Here is a 13115-nt window from a genome sequence, read left to right as displayed (position 1 = left end):
TGTGTTTCTTCCTTGGTCAGTCTTGGAAGGTTGTATTTTTCTAGGAAGTTGTCCATTTCTCCTAGGTTTTACAGCTTCTTAGGATATAGGTTTTCATAGTATTCTCTAATAATTCTTTGTATTTCTATTGGGTCCGTCATGATGTTTCCTTTCTTGTTTCTGATTCTGTTGATATGGGTTGATTCTTTTTTTCTCTTAATAAGTCTGGCTAGAGGCTTATCTATTTTGTTTATTTTCTTAAAGAACCAGCTCTTGGTTTCATTGATTTTCTCTATTGTTTTATTCTTCTCAATTTTGTTTATTTCTTCTCTGATCTTTATTATGTCCCTCCTTCTGCTGACCTTAGGCCTCATTTGTTCTTCTTTTTCCAATTTTGATAATTGTGATGTTAGACTATGCATTTGGGTTTGTTCTTCCTTCTTTAAATATGCCTAGATTGCTATATACTTTCCTCTTAAGACTGCTTTCACTGTGGCCCACAGAAGTTGGGGCTTTGTGTTGTTGTTGTCATTTATTTCCATATATTGCTGGATCTCCATTTTAATTTGGTCATTGATCCATTGACTATTTAGAAGTGTGTTGTTAAGCCTCCATGTGTTTGTGAGCCTTTTTGCTTTCTTGGTACAATTTATTTCTAGTTTTATACCTTTGTGGTCTGAAAAGTTGATTGGTAGAATTTCAATGTTTTGGAATTCACTGAGGCTCTTTTTGTGGCCTAGTATGTGGTCTATTCTGGAGAATGTTCCATGTGCACTTGAGAAGAATGTGTATCCTGTTGCTTTTGGGTATAGAGTTCTGTAGATGTCTATTAGGTCCATCTGTTCTAGTGTGTTGTTCAGTGCTGCTGTGTCCTTACTTATTTTCTGTCTGGTGGATCTGTCCTTTGGAGTGAATGGTGTGTTGAAGTCTAAAATGAATGCATTGCATTCTGTTTCCTCCTTTAGTTCTGATAGTATTTGTTCCACATATGCTGCTGCTCCTGTGTTGGGTGCATATATATTTATAATGGTTATATCCTCTTGATGGACTGAGCCCTTTGTCATCATGTAATGTCCTTCTTTATCTCTTGTTACTTTCTTTGTTTTGAAGTCTATTTTGTCTGATACTAGTACTGCAACACCTGCTTTTTTCTCCCTATTGTTTGCATGAAATATCTTTTTCCATCCCTTGACTTTTAGTCTGTGGGTCTTTGGGTTTGAGGTGAGTCTCTTGTAAGCAGCATATAGATGGGTCTTGTTTTTTAATCTATTCAGTGACTCTATGTCTTTTGATTGGTGCATTCAGTCCACTTACATTTAGGGTGATTATAGATAGGTATGTACTTATTGCCTTTTCAGGCTTTAGGTTCGTGGTTACCAAAGGTTCCAGGTTACTGTCCTTACTATCTAAGAGTCTAACTTAACTCACTTAGTATGCTGTTACAAACACAATCTAAAGGTTCTTTTCTATTTCTCCTCCTTTTTCTTCCTCCTTAATTCTTTATATATTATGTATCAAACTCTGTATTTATTGTCTTACCCTTGACTGACTTAGGGGATAGTCAATTTAATTTTGTGTTTGACTAGCTATCAACTGCTCCATCCTCCCTACCGTGGTTTTACTACCTCTGGTGACAGCTATCCAACCCTAGGAACACTTCCATCTATAGCATCCCTCCAAAATAGACTGCAGAGATGGTTTGTGGGAGGTAAACTCTCTCAGCTGTTGCTTATCTGGAAATTGTTTAATCCCTACTTTAAATTTAAATGATAATTTTACTGGATAAAGTAACCTTGGTTCCAGGCCCTTCTGCTTCATGGCATTAAATACATCATGCCACTCCCTTCTGGCCTGTAAGGTTTCTGCTGAGAAGTCTGATGTTAGCCTGATGGGCTTTCCTTTGTATGTGATCTTATTTCTGCCTCTGGCTGCTTTTAACAGTCTGTCCTTATCCTTGATCTTTTCCATTTTAATTACTATGTGTCTTGCTGTTGTCTTCCTTGGGTTTCTTGTGTTGGGAGATCTGTGGATCTCCATGGCCTGAGAGACTATCTCCTTCCCCAGATTGGGGAAGTTTTCAGCAACTACCTCCTCAAAGACACTTTCTATCCCTTTCTCTCTCTCTTCTTCTTCTGGTTTCCCTATAATGTGAATATTGTTCCGCTTGGATTGGTCACACATTTCTCTCAATATTCTTTCAGTTTTAGAGATCCTTTTTTCTCTCTGTGCCTCAACTTCTTTTTATTCCTCTTCTCTAGTTTCTATTTCATTTATTGTCTCCTCCACCATATCCAACCTGCTTTTAATACCCTCCATCATGCTCTTCAATGATTGGTTCACTGACCTGAATTCATTTCTGAGTTCTTGGATGTCTTTCTGTACCTCCATTAGAATGTTGATGATTTTTATTTTGAACTCCTTTTCATGAAGAGTCATGAGGTCCATATCATTTAAATCTTTCTCAAGAGTTGTATTAACAATTTTACTCTGGACAAGGTTCCTTTGGCTTTTCATGTTTGCATGTGGCACCCTCTAGTGTCCAGAAGCTCTATTCTGGAGCTGCTCAGCCCCTGAAGCAATGACGGGGCTTTCAGGGGAGCCGTACTGATGCCCTGTTTGCTGAGGTCTGCTCTTTTCTCCAGGTGTATGCAGTCTGTCGCTGTCCTCTTTCCTGTTGCTGTCTCAGGATTAGTTGTGCCAATTAAATTTTCTAACTGTATACAGTTTTAGGAGGAAGCCTCTGTCTCTCCTCTCATGCTGCCATCTTTAATCCCTAAAACTGACTTTTTAAAAATGGTTACCTCCGGGCTGTGGGTGCAGGTGCCTTGTTCCCGGTGTCTCCTGGCAACGCAGAGCAGCAGAGGCAAACCAGGAGGGCTGGTGGCTAGTCTGGGAATGGGGTGGCCATGCAGTAATGGACTCCGGCCCTTGTCTCAATGCTCGTGTGCAGTCTAGACCCGGGTCAGCACCCGCAGTGTTTAGGGCTCCTCCAGCAGCCCCTGGACGTGCAGCCAACCCTCCCTGCTCCACGGAGCTGGGTTCTGGCAGCAGCCCCTGCACTCCAACTAGCTCCCAACCTGGCACACGGTGGGAGCTGGGAGGAGGAGACCTCATATATTTTTAATAATGTTGAAATGTAGCATTGTTAACTAGAAATTTTTTCCATATCAGCTACACTAGAATGTGCTCAACATACTAAATCAAAACTAACACTACAAAAAATGAGGAGGTAAGTATTAAAAGTGGACTAATTCTCATAAACTCTGGGTTTACGTTGCTGTGATAATTGTAGAGACAGATAACCAGAACATGAGGATATGTTCCTTGGAAGAACTCAAGAGGGGAAATGCACAGTGAAAAGGGCAGCCAGACTCAAAAAAATTAACAAATAATATTGCTTGTGCCATTTCAAATCAGAGCAATTTATTGCAAAGGGAACAGAAAACCCCATAGTATGAAAGTACAAATAGGGGATTCGAGGAGACACGAAGCAGGCAAATGTAACACAGTAAATACTCTTAAAGGAGAAAATGTGAATTATTTTTTTTATGTTGGCTTGTTCCTGGGTAATCTTCTTGGGTTCAAATTTGGGTATGTTCTTTACCAGCCATATGGCCCCGGAAGTTGGCCTTCCAGGGCAGTATTTCACCAGAAGCCAGACCAGTATCTTCCATAGTTCCATGGACGATAACAGCCATATCTGTAGCCTCCATAGAAAGGTCCATACCCACAACCACCATAGCCACAGCCATAGCCCAGGCCTCCGTAGTAGCCACCACAGTAGCCCATGGTGTCAGGGGTGGTGAGTTTGGTTTGCTGTTCAAGGCAAGATCCTGAGAGTGAATGTCACATGGGTAGAGGAGTGCTTATATACCCTAGTGAGAGCATGTGATCCATTACTTGTATACCCTCTTTGTAAGTCACTTTTTATTGCACCTACTTGACAACTTGTTAATTTATTGTCCCTGACACAGACAGAGGCACTCACACTCATTAAAATGCTTGAGATGGCCTGGTTGCTTAGTAAGTGTGGCCCTTACACTATTTGAATCCCTTTGCCAAATCCTCATGCTGCATACTCTAAATATATACAACTTTGTTTGACACATATGCTTCAGGAATGCTGGGGAGAAAAGCTACTGCATCACTTACTCAGAAAGAATGTTGTATCTTCAAAGAATGGACCTGTCAGTCCACAAGTAGAATTCTTCATAGGCACATATACCAATCTTACTGGGAAGTGTGCTTTTCAATTAGCTATTTCTTCATGTCTGTTTTTCTTCAAATTTCCATACTCCCCTTACAAATTAAATGAATGAAATGAGTCAGATTCAAAGTTCAACCATGCATGGTATCCTTTCTACAATGTTATTCCTTGGTCCGAAGAGTGAATTATTTATCTCAGGCAGAAATATTTGAGAGGCAATAAAAATCAGCTCTACTATTATCAACACTGAAGGAATGCCAGGAAAAAATTAAAAGAAATTAATATTTAGAACATTGTTCATCATATCTGGCCTATTTTATATTTGTTCATACTACTTGGAAAAGTAAATGTAAACATTTCACCAGATACATTGATGAACCAATGTTGATGTATGAAATGATTACAAACCATTGTGGAATCTCCCAGCACAATTCCTTGTGCTGTACAGGTCTGTGGACATTGATAAGCACGGAATAAAAGTGTCAAAAACTGAGGGCAAATCAGTTATCAAAAATGTGTTCATAAGTAGTATTAAAAGTTATTTTATGAAATCCTACCCCTCTTCTCTGGTAGGTATGCCCTTTTCATTCAACATTGCAGATTATATAACTCCTTTCCCACATTTACACACACCATTTCCCCCATCTCTGCACCTGGGTATCCCTGCACCTTGGTATACAGATGACATGAATTGCTTATTAATTTGACATATATATATATAATATTTAGATTCAGTAGATTGTGCCAACAATTTGCCTGGGCAGTTATATAAATGTATAGTACCAGTGGCAATCTGTGAAAACTCCAGTGACACCACATCACTACCCATACTGGTCATTTAGAATCTTTCCATTTGATCATCTGTGTGTTATATAGGGATATCTGAGTAGTGTTATAAATTTGATTTTCCCTATGCAGCAATGACATTTAGGTGTCTTTTCTTATGTTTATGTGCCATTCAGAGATCCGCTGCTTTGAAATGCCTTTTAGAGATTTTGCCCATGTTTAACTGGTCTTGTTTAATGAATATTTTATTATTGATTAGCAGGAAGTCTTTACATTTTGGAGTATTGGTATTTTGTCAGATTTATGTATTGAAAATATTTTGCCCCAGTATGTGATTTTTTTATTTTTCCATTTTAAAATGCTGTTTGTGGATGAACACAGTGTTATGATACAGTTAAGCTTAATTTTTTCCAGTTATTTTAATTTTTTCAGTTCTAATTAAGAAAGTTTTAACAACATTGTACATTATTATTCTATTATTTCTTTCTGCTTTCTTCCAAACTTGGTCCATTTTAGTGGATCATCCTAAAAATAGAATAGACAGTTTATATTTTAAATATTTCTTTCTAACAAATGCAGACTAAAGCCATAAGACCACAAAAAAATCAAATAGGTTTTAGTACATCACACTCTGCCTACTTACCTCTGCCAGATATACATCTTTTTCAGGAGTGAGGAACCAGTACCAACATGTCCTTCACATCATGAGCCAAAACTATTCCCTGGAATTAAAAAATTGCTGGAGTATTTCCCTAAGATCCATCAGAGATCCATAAATTGGAAATTTCAAATCCTAATGATATGATGACACCATATTCTCCAAGGAGTATCCGAACCCCCTCCAAGGAGTCATCCTGCTGACTATGTGTCTTTGCACCAAGAGAAGCCCTTGGCACAAACTCAGCAGAAATAGTACGACGCACACAGGAAATAGGAAAGCTAGTGTTGTACTCTGTGAAACACAAAGTAGCAGAGTCATCCAATGGAGGCAGGGAGCTATTTCTATGTCCAGGCATTGTAAAGCTAAGATGCTCTGACGAGGCTGACTAAAAGGGTAGGCCCTGATGTGCAGTTTCCCAAATCGGTTTTATGTGAAGTAAATGACATGAGCTTGCAAATAAAAATGATATGTCTGAATATTTTAATGGAATAGATATGTAGCATTCTTTATTAGTGATTTTTTTTTCAGACTGTGCTACATGCTCTGAAAGTTAATAGGTTAAAGACCTTAAATCCTGCTAGGACCACTAAGAAGAAAATGAGGTGATTACTGTTGAAAGTATGCTAACTCTCACAATCTCTGTGTTAATTCTGCTGTGGTGATGGTGGGGACAGATAACCAGAACTTCAGGACACTTGTCTTGGAAGAACTCAAATGGGAAATACATGGTGAAAAGGAGAGTCAGAGTCAACAGAATTAACAAATAATTAAAGCCATTGTGTGCATATCAAATCAAAATAATTTATTACAAAGGGAACAGGGAAATGCCACAGTAATGAAAGAAAGTACAAATAGTGGCCACCAGGAGACCCGAAGCAGGTAAATGTAGTATGGTAAATATTCTTACAAGAGAAGATGTAAACTATTCATTTTGTTTATCTTGGCTTGTTCCTGGGTGATTTTCTTTGGTTCACTTTTTGGGTACTTTCTTTACCAGTCTTATGGCTCCAGATTTTGGGCTTCCAGGGCAGGATTTCAGCAGCATCCAGACCAGTATCTTCCATAGTTCCATGGACGATAGCAGCCATATCCGTAGCCTCCATAGAAAGGTCCATATCCGTAGCCGCCATAACCACAGCCATAGCCCAGGCCACCCAGGCCATAGCCATAGCCGTAGCCCAGGCCTCCGTAGTAGCCGCCGCAGTAGCTCATGGTATCAGGGGTGTTGAGTTTGGTTTACTGTTCAGGGTAAGATCCTGAGAGTGAATGTCAGCATGGGAAGAGGAGTGCTTATATACCCTAATGAGAGCACGTGATCCATCACGTGTATACCCTCTTTGTAAGTCACTTTTTATTGCACCTACTTGACAACTTGTTAATTTTTTGTCCCTGACACAGACAGAGACACTCACACTCATTAAAATGCTTGAGATGACCTTGTTGCTTAGTAAGGTTGGCCCTTACACAATTTGAATCCCTTTGCCAAATCCTCATGCTGCATACTTTAAATATATACAACTTGATTTGACACATATGCCTCAGGAATGCTGGGGAGAAGAACTACTGCATCACTTTTTCAGAAAGAATGTTGTATCTTCAAAGAATGGACCAGTCAGACCACAAGTAGAATTCTTCATAGGCTCATGTACCAATCTTATTCAAAATTTTTGTGCTTTTCCATCAGATGTTTCTTTGTTTCTCTTTAGATTGCTATATTCCATTAGAAATTAATTCAATGAATCGAGTCAAATTCAAAGTTCAGCCATCCATGGCATCCTTTTTAAAACATTGTTCCTCAGTCCTCTTAGTAATTTTTTTTATCTTTTCTTGAGATAAGAAAACAGAAAAGTATGAGGGACAATAAAAATCAAATTGACTTTTGAACATGGAAGGAATGATAAAAAATAGAAAGGATCTTTTTATAAAATTTTAGAACTTTGAGCATCATATACAGCATACTACTTGAAGAAGTAAGCAAAAACATTTTTGCTTAATACATTGATAAACCAATATTGATGTATATTAGTATTATAGTCCATTGTTTACTCTTCATTCCTTGTGTTGTACAGTTCTATGGTCTTTGACAAGCATAGAATAGAAGTGTTCAGAAACTGAGGGCAAATCACGGTAATCAAAAATGTATTAATAAGTAGTTTTACAAGTTGATTCAAAGTTATTTTCTGAAATCCTTCCCTTCTCTGGTATGACATCTATCCCAGTTTCTTTCAAAATTGCAGATTGTAACTTCCTTATATTCATATACACCATTTCCTCAAATTTCTGCACTACATATCTCACATCTTATATAATCTCCTTTTATTAATTAAAAGGCTTTATATTTACAGCAGTTTTAATTTGCAGAAAATTTGAACAGAATGAACAGAGAGTTCTTATATATCACACACATACATGCATTTTCCCCTATTATTAAACATCTTGAATTAGTATGGCATATTAATTACAGATTGTGAACCAATACTGACACTTTATTATTAATTAAAGTATATAGTTTAGAGAGCTCTGTGTTGTAGTGTTCTATGTGTTTTCACATATGCATATATTATGACCAGTATTGAAGATATTATAGAAAATATTGTCACAGCCTTAAAAATCCACTGGTCTCCACCAATCTTCCCTTCCTTCCCCCAAACCTCTGCAACCACTAATTTTCTTTTCTTCCTAGGGAATACCATACTAGTATCTACTAAGATATCAAATGTGTCTTAAGGTCTTAGATGCTAAAAAGACTATGCAAATCCAAGGGCTCAGTCAAATTTAATAAAGAAATGTCTTCAGAATTTCCAAAACACAGCTATCATGTTAAAAGTTAGGAGGTGGAAAAGGCAGTTGGGTGTGAAGTCCCTCAGCAGACTGTGAGAGGTTAGATATTCACAGCCAAAGCTGAGCACAAACCTGGTCCTTCCAGCTGCCCCCTTAGCTTTAGGGGTGAGTCTTTAAATTCTTGTGAATTATGTATGCCCTCAAATACTGTGCTGTGTTCAGGTCCTCTAAATCTTGTAAGTGATTTTCCTGGGATACATTTTTACAACTGGATTTGTTTATCTCTTTTTAGTAAGGACCATGTAACAGAAACACAGAAGAGAAGTGTCAAATGGCTGAATGATTTCTAAGGTCTTTAAAATAAGCACCGTGTTTCTTCCAGGCACGGGTAACTGACTGTATCTAAACAATAAGGATTTAAAGAAGTAATAAGTTTAAATGGCTTCCTGACCTCAGAGGAACATGTAATCATCATTTCATTTGCACTGTTCTTTTTTCAATTATGATCATAAACTATATATTATATAATATACATGATATATATTATATACATATATTTAAGTGTCAAATTTGATAAACTTGGGTCAACATGCATACACTACCTATCCAAAGCCTATCCTACCTATTCAAAGTATACCTAATGCCTAAAATGTTTCTTGCTCCTTTTTCATCAATACCACCCATCCTTGTAGCTTTTAACAAGAGTTTCTGTAGCTCTTGTCAATAGTTTCCCAAATGGTTGTCAGATTTATAGTCCCATCAGCAATGTAAGAAAGTTCCAGTTGCTCTACACCTTTGACACTTGTCATTTTCTGACTATTTTATTGCGATCATACTTGTGGGCATGTAGTAACCTGAGTATTGTTTTAATTTGGTTCTTACCCGTTGAGCAACAATACTGGGCAAAATTACATATGTTTATTGCTCATTTATATATTCTCTTTTTTGAAGTGTCTGTTTAATAATTTTAATTCACTCTTAGTTGAATTTGTAATATTTTAGTCTTGATTTGTAGGAGCTCTTTATAGGCAAGGATACAGGTAATTTGTCAGGTGTGTTTTGAAAATATTTTCTGCTTGTTTTAGCTTGTTTTTGTACTTTGAAATGTTGTGTATGTATGAACAGAACTTCTTAATATAAGTAGCTTAGTCTTATTTCTCAATTCTTAACAAACAATATTTAAAATCTTGATGCCTTCTTAAAGAAGTTACTTCCAAACTTGAGGAAAAAACACAGAGAAGGAGAGTGAAAGAGGGAACAAAATAGATGTTTCTTACCCATATATTTAGCTTAGTCAAATTGATAGAGCCTCACCCAATTAAATAAACGTTGATACTCCATTACAATGATAACCTTAAAAAGGTCAAGAGGGCTTTCTGGCAATTTAGGACTGCTTTTTGGGATCTAGGATTATGACATTAGGCTGGAAAGAAATAAATGGCTCTATTAAATTTGGGCAGGAATTGTGGTGAGGGACATAAACATAGCCAATATGAAACATTGTATTTTTTTCTGAGATCAGTCTAAGGATATCTTTAATATTGAGTGTGTGTTTTATTTTAATTTGTTTTTTTAAATTTAAAAATTTTATTAAACATTAGTTGATATACAGTATTACATTGGTTTCAAGTATACAACAGAGTGATTTGACAGTTATCCACATTATTAAATGCTCACCCCAACTAGTACAGTTATTACCTGTCAACATAGAAAGATGTTATAGAATTATTGACTATGTTCTCTATGCTATATGTTCATCCCTGTGATAAATTTATGTTATGATTGAAACGTTCTAACTCTTTGTCCCATTTATCTATTTTACCCACCCTCACCAATCCTCCCCATGGTAACCACTTGGCACCTCTCAGTGTCTATGAATCTAGTGCTATTTTGTTTATTTTGTTTTTTATTTAGATTGCACATGAAATCATATGGTATTTGCCTTTCTCTGCCAAGCTTATTTCACTCAGAATAATACCCTATAGGTCCATCCATGTTGTCACAAATGGTAAGATTTCTTCTATTTTTATGGCTGAATAATTGTACATATATATCTCATCTTCATCCATTCATCTGCTGATGGACATGTTGCTTCCACATCTTGGCTATTGTTAATAATGTGGCAGTAAACATAGGGTGCATATATCTTTTCAAATCAGAGATTTTGTTTTCTCCAGATAAATTCTTAGAAGTGGGATTACTGGATAATAGGGTATTTGTAATTTTAGATTTTGGGGGTACTTCCATACTGTTTTCCATAGCAGCTACACCAATTTCCTTTCTCAACAACAGTGTAGCACTTTTTTCTTTTTAATATGAACATGTGTTTTAAACTTATTACCACAAAGGTTGAGCAAATTAAAGAAATATTTGCTAATGACTTACACATAACACCCTTAGGCTATTTAATCTTCCACTCTCTGATATTCATGTGGTGTATTTTTGAGAATTTGCTACTAATGACTAGAAACATATTTAAAGTACTTTTGAGGAGAAACTACCACAAAGATTTAACATAATTATGGTTATTTTAAAAGTCAGAAAATCATTTTGGCATTGCTTTATTCAATAATTTCAATTATGATTTCTATCCAACTATATCAACTTGTAGTTACATGTCTATTGGCCAATCAATCAAAACAATTGTACTGGTTACACTTGGCCAGACTAATACAATAGAAGATAGATAAATAACCTGATTTTCTAATGGTTTTCTTAATACAAAATGAGATAGAAATCAAATACTCTGCACCAATTTCTGTACTGAAATATACTTATGCTGCATGGAGGAAGTCATCAGATTTCTCAAAATGAAAAGTTTACAAAAACTGATGAAAAAAGAAATGAAAAACCTTAGATATTCTCTGTAAGGAAATAAAATTAGACTTCTAACAAAGAAAATTCCAGTTCCACCTTGCTTTAAATTTATTTTAATAATACTAATTATTGTAAAATATTAATTTCAATCTAATTATTTGAGAAAATAACTCATTCCACAAATCAAGGATGCAATTATATATGAAGACTTACCAAATGCAAAAATATGATCTAATATTTTTTCAGAAAACATAAAATGCTGATAATTTTAAAGAAAGATGTGCAAGGCCTAGTTCTTGTTAGTTACAAAATAGTGCTGGAAGAAATTAACAAGAGCATTTATAATAAAGCCATATATATATGTATGCATATGATGTTTAGGTATTAACAATACACTGAAAGTCCCCTAAATTATGCATTAAACAACATCATAATCAAAATGCCAGTACAACGTATATATTTGCAAAAAATTCTAAAATGCTTAAGGAAATCCAAATGACCTAGAATATCCAAAGGAATCTTTAAAAAAAATTTACATTACCTGATTTCAAGATTACTAAATAAGAATAATCCATAAAGTATGATACTATTATGAGGATACACAAGTAGGCAATTAAAATATTAGGACATCTGGAAGTAGACTTTTTTACTACAAAGATTCCAAAGCAAAGAAAGTATTTTTCATCAAGAGGAATTGAAACGATGTAATGATCGTAGAAACAAAACAAAAAAAGGACCTTAATTTCTTCATTGTATACATGAAAGTGAATTCAAAATGTATTAAAGACCTTACCATAAAAGCTAAAACTAATACTTCTGAAAGTTTTGTTTTGTTTTGTTTTGATTTGATTTAAGACACAGAAAGCACTGATTGTAAAATAAATTGCTGTGAATTGCACTTCAGCAACAGCAAGCCACACACTGGGAAAGAATAGATATAGATCTGTAGATATAGGAGACATAGATTGATATAGATACAGATTAGATAAGATACAGAGATAGAAATGAGAGAGATATCCGTCATATGTAAAGATCTAGAACTACAATGTTCATAGCAAAATACCACCCGCCGAAACCTGGGCAGATTGAAAGTGAGGTGAACAAATGTTCAATGAGCAAATAAAGTGCTAGACATCATTAGTTATCAGAGATATCAGGGATATGTAAATTAAAAACACAGTTGCACAACCTATTGACCCACTAGAAATGCTAAAATGAAAAAGTACAACCATGTTTTTCTTACTCAGAGGATGATGATTCATATTAATTGCGATTTATGTAAAGTTTCCTGTCAGGATAATTTTTAAATGTTTAAAACTCACATTAGTGTAACTTCTAATTCAATTTCTACTACAATGTCTCAATAAGAAATATGGCCTAATGATAGATTCCCAAAAGAATAAATCTAACGTTTTGGAACACAGCAACATACTTCAAAACATTGTGTTAACATGCTCAATGTAAGGAAAGAAAAAGAAAGAGGAAATAGCAGATCTGGGGAAGGAAAATCGGTCTTCAAACGCTCTGACTGATGAGAAGATTAAGTAATCCTTACGCTACAAATATGTCATGAATCGGCTGGTCAAAAGAGAACAAATAACACGGTCTGTGCTGTAGCATTAGTAGATTCTTTGATTCAGTGTGAAGCTCTCACAGCAACTTGATAATCAATGTCTTTTCAGTGATTTAGAATACTATGGTTAAAACTACAGAGTAAGTAGTCAAATAAATTAAAGTAGAATCAACAATATTTATAACCAAAACCTCAGACCAGGGATTTTTAGCAACCAAAATCTTTGCCATAAATCGGTGTGTGAACCAACACAAATTTTTTTGAGACCTCAAAAATCCACTAAAGGCACATTTCCTGTCTAATAATCACTT

This window comes from Manis javanica, chromosome 3, assembly GCF_040802235.1.
Source record: "Manis javanica isolate MJ-LG chromosome 3, MJ_LKY, whole genome shotgun sequence".
NCBI classification, from domain to species: Eukaryota; Metazoa; Chordata; class Mammalia; order Pholidota; family Manidae; genus Manis; species Manis javanica.
This window is presented reverse-complemented; position numbering follows the sequence as displayed.